Source organism: Schistocerca piceifrons, chromosome X, assembly GCF_021461385.2.
Source record: "Schistocerca piceifrons isolate TAMUIC-IGC-003096 chromosome X, iqSchPice1.1, whole genome shotgun sequence".
NCBI classification, from domain to species: domain Eukaryota; kingdom Metazoa; phylum Arthropoda; class Insecta; order Orthoptera; family Acrididae; genus Schistocerca; species Schistocerca piceifrons.
The window spans coordinates 266,896,528-266,915,960 of NC_060149.1; positions in this window are offsets into that span (position 1 = coordinate 266,896,528).

Consider the following 19,433-nt stretch of genomic DNA (forward strand, 5'->3'; position numbering starts at 1 on the left):
TTATATCCTGACGACATTCGGTTGTAACTACGCGTCTTCCCTAAAGCCACTGCTGAGGTATGAATGGCAACATTTATTCAATATTAAGCCTAAATCCACTGCTGAGGTATGAATGGCAACATTTATTCAATATTAAGATGGGCGCAAAACCTGGGTCTCAAAATAAATTCTAAGAAGTCATAGGTTTTCTTGCATCACACCGAATTTCAAACAGTAACCATTTTCATGAAATTGTTCTTCCAGTACTCCCAGATAGTACCAAAATAACAATAAAATATCTCAGCATAGTATTGGATAAGGCTTTAAATTGGAAAGAACAAACTGTCCCAGCATGCATGATATCTCTGTTTCGTCTTCGTGCAATCTAAATATTTAATCTTTAGACCTACCGAATATTTAATAGTGTTATGTAGTTGAAGGAGGCAGAAATTGTGAAAACTACAGACAATTGGAGCTAGGCAAGACTTCTTGCGTAATATGTTAGGGGCGACCAAAAAATTTCCGTTCGAAGGCCGTACAGTCCAGAGTCGGTGTGCCAACCAGGCAAAATCGCCGTGAGTATTGAGGCAATGATCCGATCGACGCACCAAGTTGAAGACCCAGATTGGTAGAACACCGTGCCCTGTTGCTTGAAGAGGTCCGTAACTGCCTGCTTCACATCTTCGTCCGACAGGAATCGTATACCCTTCACGGCCTTTTTTAAGGAGCCAAAGGCATGATAATCGCATGGGGAGAGATCAGGATTACAATGCGGGTGCTCGAGTGTCTCCCACTTGAGCCGATGTGACTTCTGCGATATGGAAACAAGCGTTATAATGAAGCAGCAGCACCCATTGGCGCAATTTTCCTGGGCGTTTCTCCTTAATTGCATACAGTAACTTCTCCAGAGTTGCGCAGCGCCATTCTCCAATGATGGAGACACCAGGGTACTTGAAACCGATAAGGCTAAAATGGCTCTGAGCACTATGGGACTCAACATCTTAGGTCGTAAGTCCCCTAGAACTCAGAACTACTTAAACCTAACTAACCTAAGGACATCACACACACCCATGCCCGAGGCAGGATTCGAACCTGCGACCGTAGCAGTCCAGCAGTTCCGGACTGCAGCGCCAGAACCGCTAGACCACCGCGGCCGGCCAAACCGATAAGGAATTCGCTCCAGTAATCAAAGAACTGGGTGACCATCACCTTTCCAGCAGACGGCTGGCTCTTGAATTGCTTGGGATGAGGAGACAGTGGATGACAGCACTGCATCGTCGACGCTTTTCGACTCCAGTTCCCAGTGGCTGTGCCAGGTTTCGTCGCCCGCAGCAATGCTCTCAAGGGTCAGCACAGAATTTGGCGCACCATTCCACAATGGTGATTTTTGACAGATATGCTGCTCCATACATATTCTTCATTCTCCAATGGATGTCTACCGATGTTTGTCCTTCGGCAGCTTAGAAAAGAGTAATAGCGCCTTGGACGCATTTGGTAATAACGTCGCCATAGTTTGCATTTCTGAATTTACTGCATGCACGACAGAAAGACGCGAATGCCACGCTAATCCCTTGCTTACGTATTGGCACTTATGTATCAGCATTTCAGTCTCGCTCAGTTGCATATACGCTACAGCAATGCCCTCAAAAGAAAACTTTTTGATCTCCCCTTAGATACCTATTATTATTTTGTATGTTTATTTCGGCGGTCGGCTATGTAACGATCACTAAAAGCTCACTACCATTGTGACTTTAATTGTCAGTTTTTCTTTTTTCGTCTAAGCCAATTGTTCTTCATAACGCACTGTATCTAGCACGTCGTCCATCTCGAGAAGTCTCAAACGTCACTACAGATTTTCTGAAGATGTCTCAGTTTTATATCACTTCCGTTTGTATACCCATTTTCTCTAGGTCTGTTTTGTTGCACATGTTCCATGGCATTCTTATTTTCGGTTTTGAGCCGAAGATGTTGCAAATGCCTTTTGTCCGTTTGGAGCCATGAGTTCTTCTTAAATCTACATGACTACTCTGTAATTCACACTTAAGTGCCTAGCAGAGGGTTCATCGAACTATTTTTCACACTATTTCTCTACCGTTCCTATCTCGAACAGCGCGTAGGAAAAACGAACGCTTATATCCTATTTGCGAGCTCTGATTTCTTTTATTTTGTGACGATCATCATTTCTCTCTATGTAAGCTAACATCAACAAAATATTTTTGCACTTGAAGGAGAAAGTTGGTGACCGAAGTTTCGTGAAAAGATTTCGCCACAACACAAAAGCCTTTGTTTTAACGATTGCCACCCAGCCCACGTATCATATCCGTAACACTCCCTCCCCTGCATCGCGATAATACAAAACTTCCTGCCATCCTTTCAATTTTTTCGATATTCTTCGTCAAGCCTATCTGCTAAGGAGCCCATACCGCACAGCAATACTCTAGAAGAGAACGGAAAAGTGTAGTGAGGCAGTGTCTTTACTAGGTCTGTTGCATCTTCTAAGTGTTCTGGCAATAAAACGCAATATTTGGTTTACCTTCCCCTCAGCATTATCTGTGTGATCGTTCCAATTTAAGTTGTTCGTAACAGTAATTCGTAGGTATTTAGCTAAATTACCAATACTTTTTTACGTAGATCCCGTTATTATAATCGGACCCAAGTATATTGTGTAGGATTTAGGTGTGCATATGCTTTCTCTGCGCGCACCAAAACGCGGCTCTCCAAAACGTTAGACTTCCCCACATTCAAAATGTAGTGCTATCCCCCCCCCAACCCCCCCTCCCTGGAGGGAAAGATAAGCTTGTGCAGAACTGCGTTAATTACATAGTTAAGATATAATTTCAAACTTTTTTACGCTGCGTGTAAACAATAAATTCAAATGAAACTAATAGACTAAGTACCACACGAAATGTTTAATGTACAATCACACAAACAAAAACGTTTAGATAGGATACTGTTATGAGAAATAAACAATGGCTGATACGAGGGTGGATAAAAAAGTGATGCCTCCTGTGTCATACAAAATTTAATAGTGAACATATAACAGCGGAATAATAACTTCTGTGTTACCAGAGAGGTCATTGACGGCAAAAATTATAGGGGAAAGCAGACATTGGAATACATGCAACAAATGATTGTGGACGTTGGGTGTACGTGTTGCTCTGAGACGAAAATAGGAAAGAGAAAAAGTCTTGATATGCCGCAAGGCTGCATCAAACCAGCCAGAAGACTGATGGCAGCCACCCCCCCCCCCCCCTTTCCCCCAACCGGCCCAAAAAAAAGTCTTAACTTTCCTCAACTGGGCCGTGGTGTGTGTGTGAAGTACTAAGGGACCAAACTGCTGAGGTCATCGGTCCCTAGACTTACACACTACTTAAACTAACTTACGCTAAGAACAACATACACACCCATGCCCGAGGGAGGACTCGAAACTCCGGCGGGAGGGGCCGCGCAATCCGTGACATGGCGCCTCAAACCTCGCGGCCACTCCGCGCAGCCAATTAAGCCGTAAATGACTTGGGACTGACAGGCATTTGTTTTTGGAAATACTAAATGCGTGCATATGCCTGATCTGTATTGGCTCTGAAACACGATCTTTTCTTTCCATTCCGTATTCAGCTTTCCAAAATTTTAAAAACCGAGCGAGATGGCGCAGTGGTTAACACACTGGACACGCATTCGGGAGCGCGACGTTCAAACCCGCGTCCGGCCATCCTGATTTACATTTTCCGTGATTTTCCTAAATTGCTTAAGACAAAGGCCGGGATGGTTCCTTTGAAAGGACACGGCTGACATCCTTTCCCATGCTTCCCTAATCCAATGGGACCGACGACCTCGCTGTTTGGTCCCCTCCCTCAAGTCAACCAACCAACCAACATATTAAAAATTTAATAACATCTTCATTGTTTTGTTAAAAACACGTTTAGATGTGCCACTAATCACTTTAAGAGAATTATGTTTCATATCTTTTCATTTTAAATAAATATACACACTTTCTCAGGAAGGTGACTTGATGTTGTTAGTAAATCATTCCGTTCAAAACTGCAAATACTTCACAGTCTAGCATTCATACTGCAATGTTTTAAAATGCTTTCGCATCAAAATACACCATAATAAGAATTTACATAATTTCTGACAACTTGTGAAATTGTTATAGGGGATTTTCAGTTCATTAAAAAGTTCAACATAATTTTTTAAAAGAATGTATAAAATAGTGCGTAATATTCTTAAAATACAGGTCAGTGTGGTCTTCCAGTCCTACAACCCCAAGGTCTAAAATAGGTTTTATCACAAGTATGTTTATTTTCTGGTATCTCAAACGTTTTACGTGAATTTGACTTCGTTGAAAATGGCGTATATAGGTGTACTCATCGTAAATTTTATAACTGCCTTAAGCACTTTCCTGAAAGATTTTATGATGTGTGACAGTTATCTACTCAAAGTAAGACATTCTAACACGATAAATAAAGTATCGTGCTTCCTGATGCAAATACAGGTATAGAAAAATGTATAACCTGATAATACAAGTCGTTCTTAACGAATATAGCATCCCTCTGATGCGTTTGAACAATGACATATCTGAGAATTTATTTTGGAAGCAATCCTGGAAATTGTCTTGTTATTCTTGCAAACGTGTAGTAAGAATATTTATATTCAATACACGCATGAAGTCAACTTCGTTACAAAAATGCGAAATATTTTCTTAAATATGTGTTTCTTTGAAATACACTGCTCTTCCTTTGCCCGAACCTGGTCAGTGGTTTATGATGATGATTCTACCTGAAACTGAGAATCTTCACTGTGGGAATCTGATTATCAATATACCCTCCGAGTATGAACTAAGTAATACGATCTGAGACAAAGAAGCTTAAGTCATACTTTTTGACTCGTGCAGTTTACAAGCTATCTATGTGTACAGAAAGTTGTGATCACCGTTGCACAAAAAACACCTATTTGGGAGATTATCATCTGTTCAGTTATGACATGTACTTCGTAAATATTATAGCTGTCTCTTACATCTTTGTCATCGATGAACGGTGGCAGAGACCATGGACATCGTACCCTTAGCGACTACACCGCAGGCAGCAGTAAGTGCTCTACGTGAAAATGGCCATGTAACAGGCTGCAGAGCAGGTAGAATGATTTATCTTTAGGCAGCTACCTCAACAAATGAATGAGTTTAAAATATTTAGATCCTTCACGCAATATGATCCATTTTCTCACGGACCATGGTCCATACCCAGAATACCTTCATCGGTTTGGTCTCAGCCGAACATCCATGTGCACTTGCGGAGAACTAGGAACTCCTGAACATGTCACTTCAAACTGTGACAGATTTTTATCTTGCAGACAACGCAAACACCACATACACAACACGTAGAAGTAAGGAAGTCAAAGATACATACATAATGTACCTATTATGTCCTACGTAAAGCACATACGACCTGTAATAAACGTAATATAAGTGTAATACAAATAAACATCTGCATACATACATTTATCAAATGAATACTAAATAAATATTCTGTACTCTGTCTCGAATGCCATAGGCCCAATAATTTGCCGAGCGAGAATGAAGACAAATGTATGGCGTTGTTTACAACCGAGTTAAATAATAAGAATAGTGGAAAATTGAGATAATATTAAAAGAGTGGTACTTGTGGACGTTGGCGATATGGGGTAGCCTGCATGCCTCAACGATATAGACAGTCGCACCGCAGGTGCAACCACAATGGAAAGGTACCTGTGGAGAGGCCAGATTAATCTATGGTTCCCAAAGAGGAGCAGCAGCCCTTCCGGTAGTTGAATGATTGACTGATCTGACCTTGTAACATTAGCCAACGTGGCCTTGTCGTCTTGATATCGCAACTCACTGAAAGCAATGGTAAACTACAGCGGAAATACACTGAAGAGCCGAAGAAACTGGTAAACCTACCTAATATCGTGTAGGGCTCCCTCGAGCACGCAGAAGTGCCACAACAAGACGTGGCATGGACTCGACTAATGTCTGAAGTATGCTGGAGGGAACTGGCACCATTAATACTGCAGGGCTGTCCAATAATTCTTAAGAGTACGAGGGGATGGAGATCTCTTCTGAACAGCACGTTCCAAGGCATCCCAGATATGCTCAATAACGTTCCTGTCTGGAAGTTTGGTGGCCAGCGGAAGTGTTTAAACTCAGAAGAGTGTTCCTGGAGACACTCCGTAGCAATTCTGGATGTGTGGGGTGTCGCATTGTCCTGCTGGAATTGCCCAAGTCCGTCGGAATGCACAATGGACATGAATGGATGCAGGTGATCAGTCAGGATGCTTACGTAAGTGTCACCTGTCAGAGTCGTATCTAGGCTTATCATGGGTCCCATATCACTCCAACAGCACACGCACCACACCATTACAGAGCCTCCACCAGCTTGAACAGTCACCTGCTGACTTGCAGGGTCCATGGATTCATGAGGTTGTCAGACTCGTCCGACCGCGCAACATGTTTCCAGTCATCAACAGTCTAATGTCGGTGTTGACGGGCCCAGGCGAGGCGTAAAGCTTTGCGTCGTGCAGTAATCAAGGGTGCACGATGGGGCCTCCAGCTCCGAAAGCCCATATCGCTGATGTTTAGTTGAATGGTTCGCACGCTGACAGTAGCTGATGGTCCAGCACAAAAATCTGCAGCAATCTGCGAAAGGGTTGCACTTCTGTCACTTTGAGCGAATCTCTTGAGTCGTCGTTCGTCCCGTTCTTGCACGGTCCTTCTCCGGCTACAGTGATGTCGGAGATTTGATGTTTTACCGGATTCCTGATATTCACGGTACACTCGTGAAACAGTTATACCCGAATATCCGCATTTCATCGCTACCTCGGAGATGCTATGTCCCACTGCTCGTGCGCCGGCTATAACACCACGTTCAAACTCACATAAATCTTGATAACCTGCAATTGTAGCAGCAGTAACCGATCTAACAACTGCGCCAGACACTTGCCTTATATAGGTGACTGCTTACATATCTCTGTATTTGAATACGCGTGCCTATACCCGTTTCTTTGGCGCTTCAGTGTATTTCTATGGAAATTACAGATCTACCATATGGTTTAATGATGATGAGATCTTTATACGTAAAGTATTATGGAGGTAAATCGTTCCCCTATTCAGATCTCTGGGCAGGTACTACTCAGGAGAACGTCATTAGGAAAAACAAAATCTGCGTTTACTAGTCGGAGAGTACTTAGTGCTAAGCGATGCTTAAGGTAGTGTAAAGAGCGATGCCACTGGGCAATGCATGACTGGAAACGAATAATTTGGAGTGACGAATCACGTTATACGCTGTGGCAATCCGACGGTAGGGTACGGGTTTTGCCGATGCCTGGATATTGTTACCTGCCATCATTTGTAATGCAAGCAGTGAAGCATGGAGGAGATGGTGCTGTGGTGCGGAATGGGGGTGATTTCCATGCTTAGGGTGTGGTCCAGTTATTGCGCTTAAGAAAACCCTAAATGCAGAAGGATATGAACATATTTTACATTATTGTGTACAGCGTACGGTAGTGGAACAGTTCGGAGACGATGACTGTATCAGTATCACAACGAACCCCGTCATAAAGCAGCACCTGTGAGGCAATAGTTTACGGACAGTAACATTCGAGAAATGGACTCGTCTGCCCAACTCATCACCTGAACTCAAGGGACACTTTTGGGATGATTTAAAATGTCCAACATTTCTACCTTCTCTTGTTTCTGCTCCTGAGTAATAACGTCCTCCCATTCTTCCACATTCTGAGAGTTCAAAAAATGGTTCAAATGGCTCTAAGCACTATGGGGCTTGACATCTGAGATCATCAGTCCCCTAGACTTAGAACTACTTAAATCTAACTAACCTACGACCGTAGCAGCAGCGCGGTTCCGGACTGAAGCGCCTAGAACCGCTCGGTCACAGCGGCCGGGGCACCAGAGTTCACGCCATCATAACGGTGAAGGGTGGACACATCCAGTATTAATTTCCACTAATAGGTGTCCGAATAATTTTGACCAGATAGTGTATGATGATAAGAAGGAAATTTCGAAACCAAGTTTTAACCTGAAAACATTTCCAGTGGCAGACGTAGGCTCAGACAATAGTTTATTCGTTATTAGCAGTAGATTAAAACTGAAGAACTTTCAGAAAGATTGAAAATAAAAAAGAGACCTGAATAAATTTGAAGAACTAGAGGTTTTGGTTTCAAAGAAAGCATTAAGAAACATTAACTGCAACTGGGAAAAGTAATATAATATAAGACGAATGGCTAACTTTGAAAGATGAAGCAGAGAAGGCATTAGAGGATCAAATTGGCCAAAAAACAAGACCCAGTTGAAATATTCGGATAACACGCTAGATACTGAGATTATTAAGGAAGGGAGAAGATTAAAAATACAGCAAACGAAGTGTAGGCTGTGTTTCGCCTGTAAAGACTCATGTCGCAGGTCGTTCATACAGTCACAGAGAACACACTTGCATCTGATGTAGATAAAATAGGCACAGTCTTCGCTATAATTGCTCCAGCCAACTTCAGCCCAGCCACATTCTCTTACTGAAAGTGACGGTGGTCTCTTATTTCTCTCAATGAATGTCAAACTTACGTCATGGACTACGCATAATATAAAAATTCAAATGGCTCTGAGCACTATGGGACTTAACATCTGAGGTCATCAGTCCCCTAGAACTTAGAACTACTTAAACCTAACCAACCTAAGGACATCACACACAACCACGCCCGAGGCAGGATTCGAACCTGCGACCGTAGCGGTCACGCGGTTCCAGACTGAAACGCCTAGAACTGCTCGGCCACCACGGCCGGCCACGCATTATATACATGGTGAATCACCTAATACTTGCACCGCAAATATTGCGGCAGTGGAATGTGCTATTGATGTGCTGTTTACACAGAATGGATTGGTAGTGAGGGACTCGTCTTGTTAGCCCATCAACAGATTGTAATATTACTTATAAAGTTATTTTTTGTGCAAACATACACTTTTTGAAATGGAACAACGCTTATTGACACTAATAAACCAAAAGTAGGGTAAATCAGAATGTCAGTGGTGTTTGTTGCGGGATTCTACTGCGAGTCGTTTACGAGATATCGTATTTTGAAAAGTTCCCACACCGATACTTGTAAAATACTTGTGGTAGCACACACTAAAGAACAACACAAATACATACACTAGTTATGTGGATACTGACCAGTAACGAGACAATTAACCATCACACACTGTGTTCAAAATGACCACCGGCAGCAACAATACACTAATGCGTCGTTGCATATCTACGGGTGTAGCTGGTATATCCTTGTAGGCAGCGTCTTTCAGCTTTCCCCACAGAAAAACGTCCACAGGAGTCAAATCCGGGGTACGGGCCGGCCAAGATACAGGTCCTCTGCGCCCATCAAACGAATTGGAAACACTTCGTGAAGATATGCTGTAGTACTTCGTGCACCATGGGGACATCCATGAAGCTGGTACCACAGGTTACTCCTAGTCTGCAGAGGAACGTCTTCTAGCATCCGTGGGAGATGGTCTGCTAGGATGCTGCGATACTTGTGGGCGTTGTGTTCCGTCTATGAAAAATGGCCCTACGAGCTGATGGCTCACTATCCCACACCACACGTTTACACTCAATGAACGCTGAAGTTCCACTTGACGAAGCCAACGGGGATTATCAACAAACCAATAGCGCATGTTTCAGCGGTTTACTTGGCTGTGATTGCTAACATGGCTTCATCACTAAACAAGATAGTGATACATCTGGAGTATTCTGTCTCAGTGCCCATTTACAGAGGTTAACATGATTCTCATAATCGTTTCCATGCAGCTCTCGATGGAGAGAGATGTGATACGGATGGAACCTGTGTCGATGGTGAATGCGTAGGACATTTGCCTTACACATGCTACTAGTGCGATTGCGCGGGAGCTAACTTGCGGATTAACTGCAACAGCAGCAAGAACAGTAATGTCCCCCTTTCTGCCTTCACTTGCTTTCTTCTGTTAAGTTATGTATGTGTTACATTACCACTTTCACATAACTGTTTGAAGATATTGATAAATAATTACCAAGATGGTTGACGTGTGTTGGGATATCTTGCGGTTACACCGTACAAGGACGAACTGCGTTCTTCCTACACTCTCCTTACACTATGAGCATGTCAGCTTTTCCTGCGTTGGGAAGTCCCATCGTCCACTCACAACCTACTATTTGGGCTGTCACTCACTAACTGACCACCTAGTCGCAATGTACTCAAGAAACACACAAGCACACTATAAGCAAACATAACAACAGCGTACTTAGCAACTATGTAGGTTGAATGGCACAAACAAGTGTCGGTGTTGATACTTTTCGAAATACGATATCTCGTAAACGACTCGCACTGGAATCCTGCAACAAAAACCACCGACATTCTAACTTACCACACTTTTAGTCTTTTAGTCAATAAGCATTGTTCCGTTTAAAAAAGTGTATGTTTGCAAAAAAATACATATTCTAAGTATTACTGAAATTTGCTGATTAACTAACAATACGGGCCCATAGGTACCAATCCAATCTGTGAAAATCGCACATCAACAGCACTTTCCACTTACATTGTTCATCGAATCACCCTCACAATAATTCTCTATTTTTACAATCTCCCTACGTAGGTTGGCGTCAACAAAACATTTTCGCATTCGGAGGAGAAAATTGGTGTTTTTAATTTCGTAGGAAGATTCCTCCGCAACGAAAAACGCCTTTGTTTTAATGCTGACCATCCCAAATCCTTTATCATTTCAGTTACACTCTCTCCCCTATTTCGCGATAATACGGAACGTGCTGCCCTTATTTGAACTTTCTCGATGTACTCCGTCAATCCTATCTGGCAAGGATCCCACACCGAGGAACAGTATTCTAAGAGGACGGAGAAGCGTAGTGTACGCAGTCTCTTTAGTAGATCTGTTACATTTTCTAAGTGTCCTGCCAATAAAAAGCAGTCTTTGGTTAGCCTTCCCCACAACATTTTCTATGTGGTCCCTCCAATTTAAATCGTTCGTAACTGTAATTCCTAGGTATTTAGTTGAATTTACGGCCTTTAGATTTGACTGATTTATCGTATAACCGAAGTTTAATGAGTTAATTTTAGCACGCATGTGGATGACCTCACACTTTTTGTTATTTAGGGTCAATTGCCAATTTTCGCACCGTAGAGATAGCTTTTCGAAATCATTTTGCAATTTGTTTTCATCTTCTGATGACTTTACTAGTCGATAAACGATAGCTTCATCTGTAAACAATTTAAGACGACTGCTCAGATTGTCTCCTAAATCGTTTACATAGATGAGAAACAGGAAAGGGCCTATAACAGGACCTTAGCCCAGAAATCACTTCTATTTTACTCGATGACTTTCCGTCAATTATTACGAACTGTGACCTCTCTCACAGGAAATCACGGATCCATTCACATAACTGAGACGATATTCCATAAGCACGCGATTTCGCTACGAGTCGCTTGTGTGGTACAGTGTCAAAAGCCTTCTGGAAATCTAGAAATACAGAAACAATTTGAAATTCCTTGTCAATAGCACTCAACACTTCGTGTGAGTAAAGAGCTAATTGTGTTTCACAAAAACGATGTTTCCTAAATCCGTGTTGATTGTGTGTCAATAGACCGTTCTCTTGGAGGTAATTTATAATGTTCGAACACAATATATGTTCCAAAATCCTGCTGCATATTGACATTAATGATATGGGTCTGTATTTAGTGGATTACTCCTACTGCCTTTCTTGAATACTGGCGTGACCTGTGCAACTTTCCAGTCGTTGGGTATGGATCTTTCGTCGAACGAGCAGTTGTATATGATTGTTAAATATGGAGCAATTGTGTCAGGATAATCTGAAAGAAAGCTAACTGGTATGCTCGTACAGTCTGGACCGGAAGACTTGCTTTTGTTAAGTGATTTAAGTTGCTTCACGACTCCGAGGATATCTACTTCTACGTTACTCATGTTGGCAGCTGTTCCTGATTCGAAATCTGAAATATTTACATCCTCTTGTTCGGTGAAGGAATTTCGGAAGTCTGTGTTTAGTAACTCTGCTTTGGCAGCACTGTATCAATAGTATTTCCATTGCTATCGAGCAGAGAACGCATTGATTGTGTCTTATAGCTAGTGTGCTTCACATACGACAAGGATCTCTCTGAAATTTCTGCCAGGTTTCGAGACAAAGTTTCGTTGTGGAAACTATTACAAGCATCTCGCATTGAAGTCCGCGCGAAATTTCGAATTTCTGTAAATGATCTCCAAGCTTCGGTATTTTGCGTCTGTTTAACTTTGGTGTGTTTTTTTCGTTGTTCCTGCAACAGTTTTCTGACTCGTTTTGTGTACCAAGTAGGATCTTCTCCGTCGTTTGCTAATTTATTTGGTATAAATGTCTCAACTGCTGTCGATATTATTTCTTTGAATTCAAGCCACATCTGGTCTACAATTACATTGTTAATTTGAAGGAGTGGAGATCGTCTTTCAGGAAGGCGTCAAGTGAATTATTATCTGCTTTTTTGAATAGGTATATTTTTCGTTTGTTTTTGGAGGATTTGTGGGTCAGAATATTCAATCTCGCTACGACAACTTTGTGTTCACTAATCCCTGTATCTGTTTTAATGATAGTTATTAGCTCAGAATTATTTGTTGCTACGAGGTCAAGTGTGTTTTTACAACCGTTTACTATTCGCGTGGGCTCATGAACGAACTGCTCGAAATAATTTCAGAGAATACGTGTAGCGCAATTTCGGATTATGTTTTATGCGTACCTCCGAAATTAAAAATGTATTTTCGTCAACATATTGAGGGTGAAAAATGGTTCAAATGGCTCTGAGCAGTGGTCGCGCGGTTCCAGACTGTAGCGCCTAGAACCGTTCGGCCACCCTGGCCGGCTATCGAGGGTGAATTAAAGTCACCACCAACTATAACTGTATGAGTCCGGTACGTGTTTGAAATCAAACTCAAGTTTTCTTTGAATCTTTCAGCAATTGTATCATTTGAATTTGGAAATCGGTAAAAGGATACAATTATTATATTATTCGCATTGCCAAGAATGACCTCTGCCCAGACTAACTCACACAAATTATCTACTTCAGTTTCGCGACAAGCTAAACTACTTCTAACAGCAACAAACACGCCTCCACCAACTGTGTTTAGCCTATCTTTTCTGAAGACCGTTAGCTTCTTCCCAAAAATTTCGGCTGAACTTATCTCCGGCTTTACTCAGCTCTCAGTGCTTATAACGGTTTGAGCACCAGTGCTTTCTATTAGCGCTTGGAGCTCTGGTACTTTCCCAACACAGCTACGACAATTTACAACTATTATACCGATGGTTCCTGTATCTGCGTTCTTCCTATGTTCGGTCTGCATCTTTTGTGACTGAAGCCCTTTTTGTGTTTACCCGATACCCTCTAAGCTAAAAAACCGCCCAGCCCACGCCACACGACCCATGCTAACCGTGTAGCTGCCTCTTGCGTGTAGTGGACTCCTGACCTATTCAGTGGAACCCGTCTACACGGTTGCAGAACCGTCTGAACCTCGGATTCAGACCTTCCACTCTGCATTTTACCAGAGGTCCGCAATCAATAATGTCGACTATGCTGCAAATGGTGAGCTCTGCTTTCATCTCACAAGCAAGACTGGCAGCCATCACCACTTCTGTTAGCCGCTCGAAACCAGACAGAATCTCTTCCGATCCAAAGGGACACACATCATTGGTACGAACGTGAGCCACCACCTGCAGTCGGCTGCAACCTGTGCTCTTCATGACGTCTGGAAGGACCCTTTCCACATCTGGAATGTCTCCACACGGTATACAAATGGAGTGCACATTGGCTTTCTTCCCCTTCTTGGCAGCCATGTCCCTAAGCGGCCCCATAATACGCCTAACATTGGAGCTCCCAACTACCAATAATCCGACCCTCTGTGATTGTCTGGACCTTGCAGGCTGAGAGGTTTCCTCTGAAACAGGACAGGTGACTGCATATGGCTGAGCGACTATCTCAGCCACAGACAGCACCTGGAACCTTTTTTTGTCAGACTACCTGGGGAGGCCTTATGTGCGGCCCCCTGGGAAGTCTTTCGCCTCTTGCCACCCACTGAGCCCCAAGGCGAGCTCCCACTCGACCCTTGGTAAGGGGTCATCCTCAGAGCGAGCAGTAACTGAGCTGGCCACCAGTGAGGACCGATCAGAGGACTCTAATGTGCTGGACATCTGTTGGATCCCCACAGCCAGTCCACAACAGTGGTGCCCATCCACTGAGTTGCAAGCTGTGTAACCAAAAGTAGCACAGCCTGGAGCTGAGAGTGGAGTGTTACCAACATGGCTCACATCCGCACACAACAATCACAGTCCCTATCCATACTACAGACCGTCTGAAACTACCCTACCCAGGCAATTAGAATAAATTAGATTAATACACAGAGATTCGAAAACCGAACTACTGAAGCACTCAGGTGGGACTAAATAATTTCCACAATATTTGCAATGCAAGTCTTAGTTGATATATTTCCAACCTTACACTGCAAGCTGCCAGCTTGGAGGATAATACGACGTTCTGGATCCATTTCTGGCCGCCGTTGTCGTTTCGACTTACTTTTTCCGTCATAATAATTATGGGATATGTATATGTGTTTTAAGGTGTTCTTGTAATGTGAAAAATAAGCTCATACATGACGCACATCAATTTCCTTGCAGCATTTCCCACTGGAGGTTGTTGAGCGCGACAGGATTTCGCTAAATGAACTCGCATCAAGTCACACAGCTTTTTTTTTTGTTACCAGCAGGTCTTCGTGGATTTCGCGATAATTTTCAGAGATAATTTCTCCTTATACGCAATTGTAGCGTCTATGAACAGCCTACGAAAGCTACGACATATTCTTCCAGTTCGTTTACACGTTGTGTGCCAGTAGGACGGAGCACTCCATCTTCAGGCCACAAGTGGCTCATCGGGACCATCCGACCACCGTGTCATCCGCAGCTGACGATGTGGATAGGAGGGGCGTGTGGTCAGCACACCGCTCTCCCGGTCGTTGTGACGGTTTTCTGCGACCGGAGCCGCTACTATTCGGTCGAGTAGCTCCTTAGTTGGCTTCACGAGGCTGAGTGCACCCCGAAAAATGGCAACAGCGCATGGCGGCCCGGATGGTCATCCATCCAAGTGCCGGCCACGCCCGACAGCGCTTAACGTCGGTGATCGGGCGGGAACCGGTGTATCCACTGCGGCAAGGCCTTTGCAGTAGGACGAAACATGACCGAAATAGTGATTTAAAGCAATAATGTCTATCTATACATGTGTTGCATTTCGAACAGCTTCCAATGTAAACGCTGAGAAATGTTTATATTCATTTTGGAATCATTTTATATTGTCTTTTTACGTTTGTTGCTATTTTTTGTCGGTGACCTACCTCTGTAGCAGAGGTTTGTAACGCGCGTCCATGCGGTTGCGCTCCACCCGGAGGTAAGCCGGTTCGAATTCTAGTGGTGGATGAAATTTTCACTGAACGTATTTGGAAGACAAGAAGATGAGGGGTGATGGTGCAAATTTCCTGATCACCAGTCCTTGCGCATATATCCTGGACTGAATTCCAAGCCTCTCCGCAGAGTCTCATGAAGTGAGGGCGTGTGACACTTAGAGAGCCTGCATAGGGAGAGAGTGGCCAACCGGACGATACGGCGGCCATTTTTCTGCCAAACGGCGGGCGGGACTTTTGAAGGGCCAGTAGTGGAGTACACACTCACCGAATCAAAAGCACAAGACAATATAGCGAAATCATTCGTTAAATGTCTTTGTTTATAAGAATAATGTGTTACAATAATTTTCACACAGCCTATTTACAGGTCTGTTTTCAAATTTAACTATGTATATTGCAAGTTGTTTTACGAGTATATGTAGTAAAAAGCAAAAACGACTTACTTCGCATAGATAAGAGTACTTGGTTGGTTTCCACAAGGCTCTTGTTTGATTTATGTCAGTCCTGTTGACTGCGACTGCCCACTGCTTTCGACTTTCTTCATTGCGTGGAAATGCTAACATGCGAAATCCACCTTCGCCTCTATTGGAACAACCAAATGCAGCTCAACCTGGTATCGTTTACGAACGTCTGCAGAACGAATTACAGATGTCAAATACAGTACTGTACAATTACTGACGTGTTTACTTCAAACATGTAGGCCTACCAACTTCATCACAAAACGCTTCATTATTTCAACTCGTATTTAAGATCGCAAACGCTAATTACGTACTATTACGTACTAAAAACGATATACAACTAAATCGAACATGCACGCTCAACGCATAACAAGTCTCTCAATAATTCAAATACCTTTTAATCGTTTCCAAAAGTCCTCTGAACTTCAATTCAACTCAAAAGCTCGCCGAACATAGGAAGCGCGAGAGACGTTTGGCGCCATTTTTCTGCCAAAGCTAATCAACCAATCACGGGCAATTTCACCTGTGGCCACTCTCTCTGTATACAGGCTCTCTAGTGACACTGGTAATGGTGATCCATCTGTCGGACGGGGACGTTAAGCTCGGCGGCCCCCTCTTTGCTCTTCGAGACGAGCAAGCTACGAGCCGGCACAGGGTTTCACGCTTTCCCTTCTCTCATCATCGTAATCATAATCATCATCATCATCATCATACAGCACAAACATGACACCATACCATAACGCATCCATTACACTCATCTGCACTCTACAAATACACAGACGTCGCATCTCTCACATGTTCGCAAGGAAAGGGGTAAATGGGCGAAGAGGAAGAAGACCTTTTCCGAGTGGCGGCTGAAACCACTTCGTGGAACATCTCAGCCAACATTCCCGTACGATATCTACATTTGCATTTGTCCGGTTACCAGTTCGTATCTGTTTATAACAGCAAACGGAAAAAAGTTTATTACGCATTTCAAAACTCCATAGTAAATATACAACATCACACCATATATTTTCGGCAGATCACAATAAATTCACAACAGCTTACAATCAGTTTCAAACACTTCACGACACATTTTGAAAAAGTCCATAATCAATTGGAAAGCACTTTTGTACTCTCAGGCGAACTTATTGCTTTGCTTGTCTTCTCTTTGTGCGTCTATGGGCTGCAGTGCTCCTTGTGTGAGCTAACGGCTTATCTTGAGTATGCGCTTGCATCCTTCTATCCAAATCCAGTAACATTAACAAGATTCTAACGGTGTTAGGACTAAACGTCATTGTAGTCAGACTGTCCTACTACGACCAGTCTATGGATTAAAGAAGGTGCAATTGATCTCTAGCCTAGCGCCTAAGGTAGACTTGTGTAAGGCCCCATGAATCTGGAGCAGTATGGCATTCCCTGTAACGAGAGGAACGTCCTTTAGTTCTTTACATATCACATTTCACAAATATGCAAATTGTTTGAGTCTGCCATTCGTTCCTCCAAAATAACAGATCGTATGAGCACATCACCGAACATCTTGCACCATTCATTTACAGGGAAATGAAAATGCAAAATGAAATGTTTTCCATCATGGAAAAAATTCAGATGATAGTATGTATCTCTGTTAGATCTTTTCTACGCTTCTTTCAAACCAGAGCGCTGCTACATAGCTCCACAATAAACAGCTAATAGGAGCGTAACAAGTTGTTCTGTGTAAACGTTATGCAATCTATCAAGTCGTACTGGCTTCCTTCTATTCGCTAAATTTAATTAGGTTTCGATACCGCATTCAGTTACATCTCTGCATACTCTGCCTGACAAAAAAAGTGAAGTACCCAGATGATATGGCCGGACGTCAATGTAACTTCGTACGCCTATACACTATCGGCGAGTATGTAAATGACTGGAGTTGCATTTCTCTGTGACAAATAGAACGGCCACCAGAGTGCATTAGTGTTGTTCGTGTTTGATATTGCTACCAGGCCCAGTAGGGTATATAAGAGGCTTGAAGAGTGAAGGTGTTGAGTGATCACTGTGAACGATATGGAAATGCCACCCAACAGAATTTGAAAGGCCATTTCGCCGGCTGATCGAGTCGTGCAGAATCCAAGTTTGTGGGGCATACCGACGTGACAGTAGCCCGATTTTGGACTGCAAAGGAATGTGAGGGTAGGCATGCTACTCGGCATGAAATTCTGGTCGATCACGTCTGAGCATCGCAATGGGGGATCGTCGTATTGAGCACGAAGCCCCACACATGTGCGCCTGCTATCCGTAAGTAATGGACTCCCTACAACGTTGTGTCATGCCGCACCATTAATCGAAGACTAGCAGCAGTTGGACAAGGACATTACCGTCCCATGCGTGGGCTGCCGTTAACATCACAGCAGAGACGGTTGCGTTTGAAGTGGTGGCGTGATGGTAAGCATGGACTGCTGATGAATGGCGTCGCACTACCTGGATGACTTTCGTCAGCGAGTATGGTAGCGACCTGGGGAGAAGTCTCATCCTTCCAGTGTTTTGGAGAAGCCCGTTGGTGTGGTCACAGCTGGTAGTGACAGAGGGAACTCTGACGACAGAACGGCACGACACGGGGATCCTGCGTCATGTGTTACGTCAACAGCGTCGTGGTGTACTTTTTCAACAGTGCTCGTTCACACATGGCACATGTCTCTATGAACTGTCCGCGTAGTGTTCAGGTATTCCTGTGGGCACCGAGATACTCAGACCTGTCACCCATAGAACATACGTCCGACAAGCTCTGACGTCAATTCCATCTCAGTGCCAGCGTAGTGGATATCAAGAAGCAGTTGCAGCAGTTGTGTGTCATCTTGTCTCAGGAGAGAATACAACAGTTTTATGGTGCCGCACCTTTCCCAATCGAATCAGTTCATGCATCTAGGCCAGTGGGGAAGCGACGTCGTAGTGACAAGTGAGCTCATACTGCCAATTTCTTTGTAAATTTGACTCAAAATAACAAGAGACCTTCTCAAACTGTGAAGTTTCATTTTGTTTCCTCCTTCTCTTCTGGATGCTTCATTTTTTGGATGGCATTGTATTTTGAAGAACTTTAAAATGCTGTATTTCAGTAGCTTGAATGTGTCGAATAAAGGTAATTTGTTTTTTACATAACAATGACAACTGAAACTGCGTAATATGAATATTTATTTATAATATTGTCAGATTACAGCTACTTCTACATAAATACTACGTGGCAGATGGTACCACGTACCAGCACTAATCATTCCCTCCCCTGTTCTACTCGCAAATAGACCGAGGGAAAAATGACTGACTATATGCCTCCGTATGAGCTCTAATTTCTCGTATCTTATCTTCACTGTCATTATGCGCAATGTATGTTGTTGGCGGCTGTAGAATCGTTCGGCAGTCAGCTTCAAATGCCGGTTCTCTAAATTTTCTCAATAGTGTTCCTCGAAAAGGTACTGAAAAAGTTTGCTGCAGAGTATGTGCAATGTAGCGCGACTCTGATGCGGTATACAAGCACTGATTTGCAG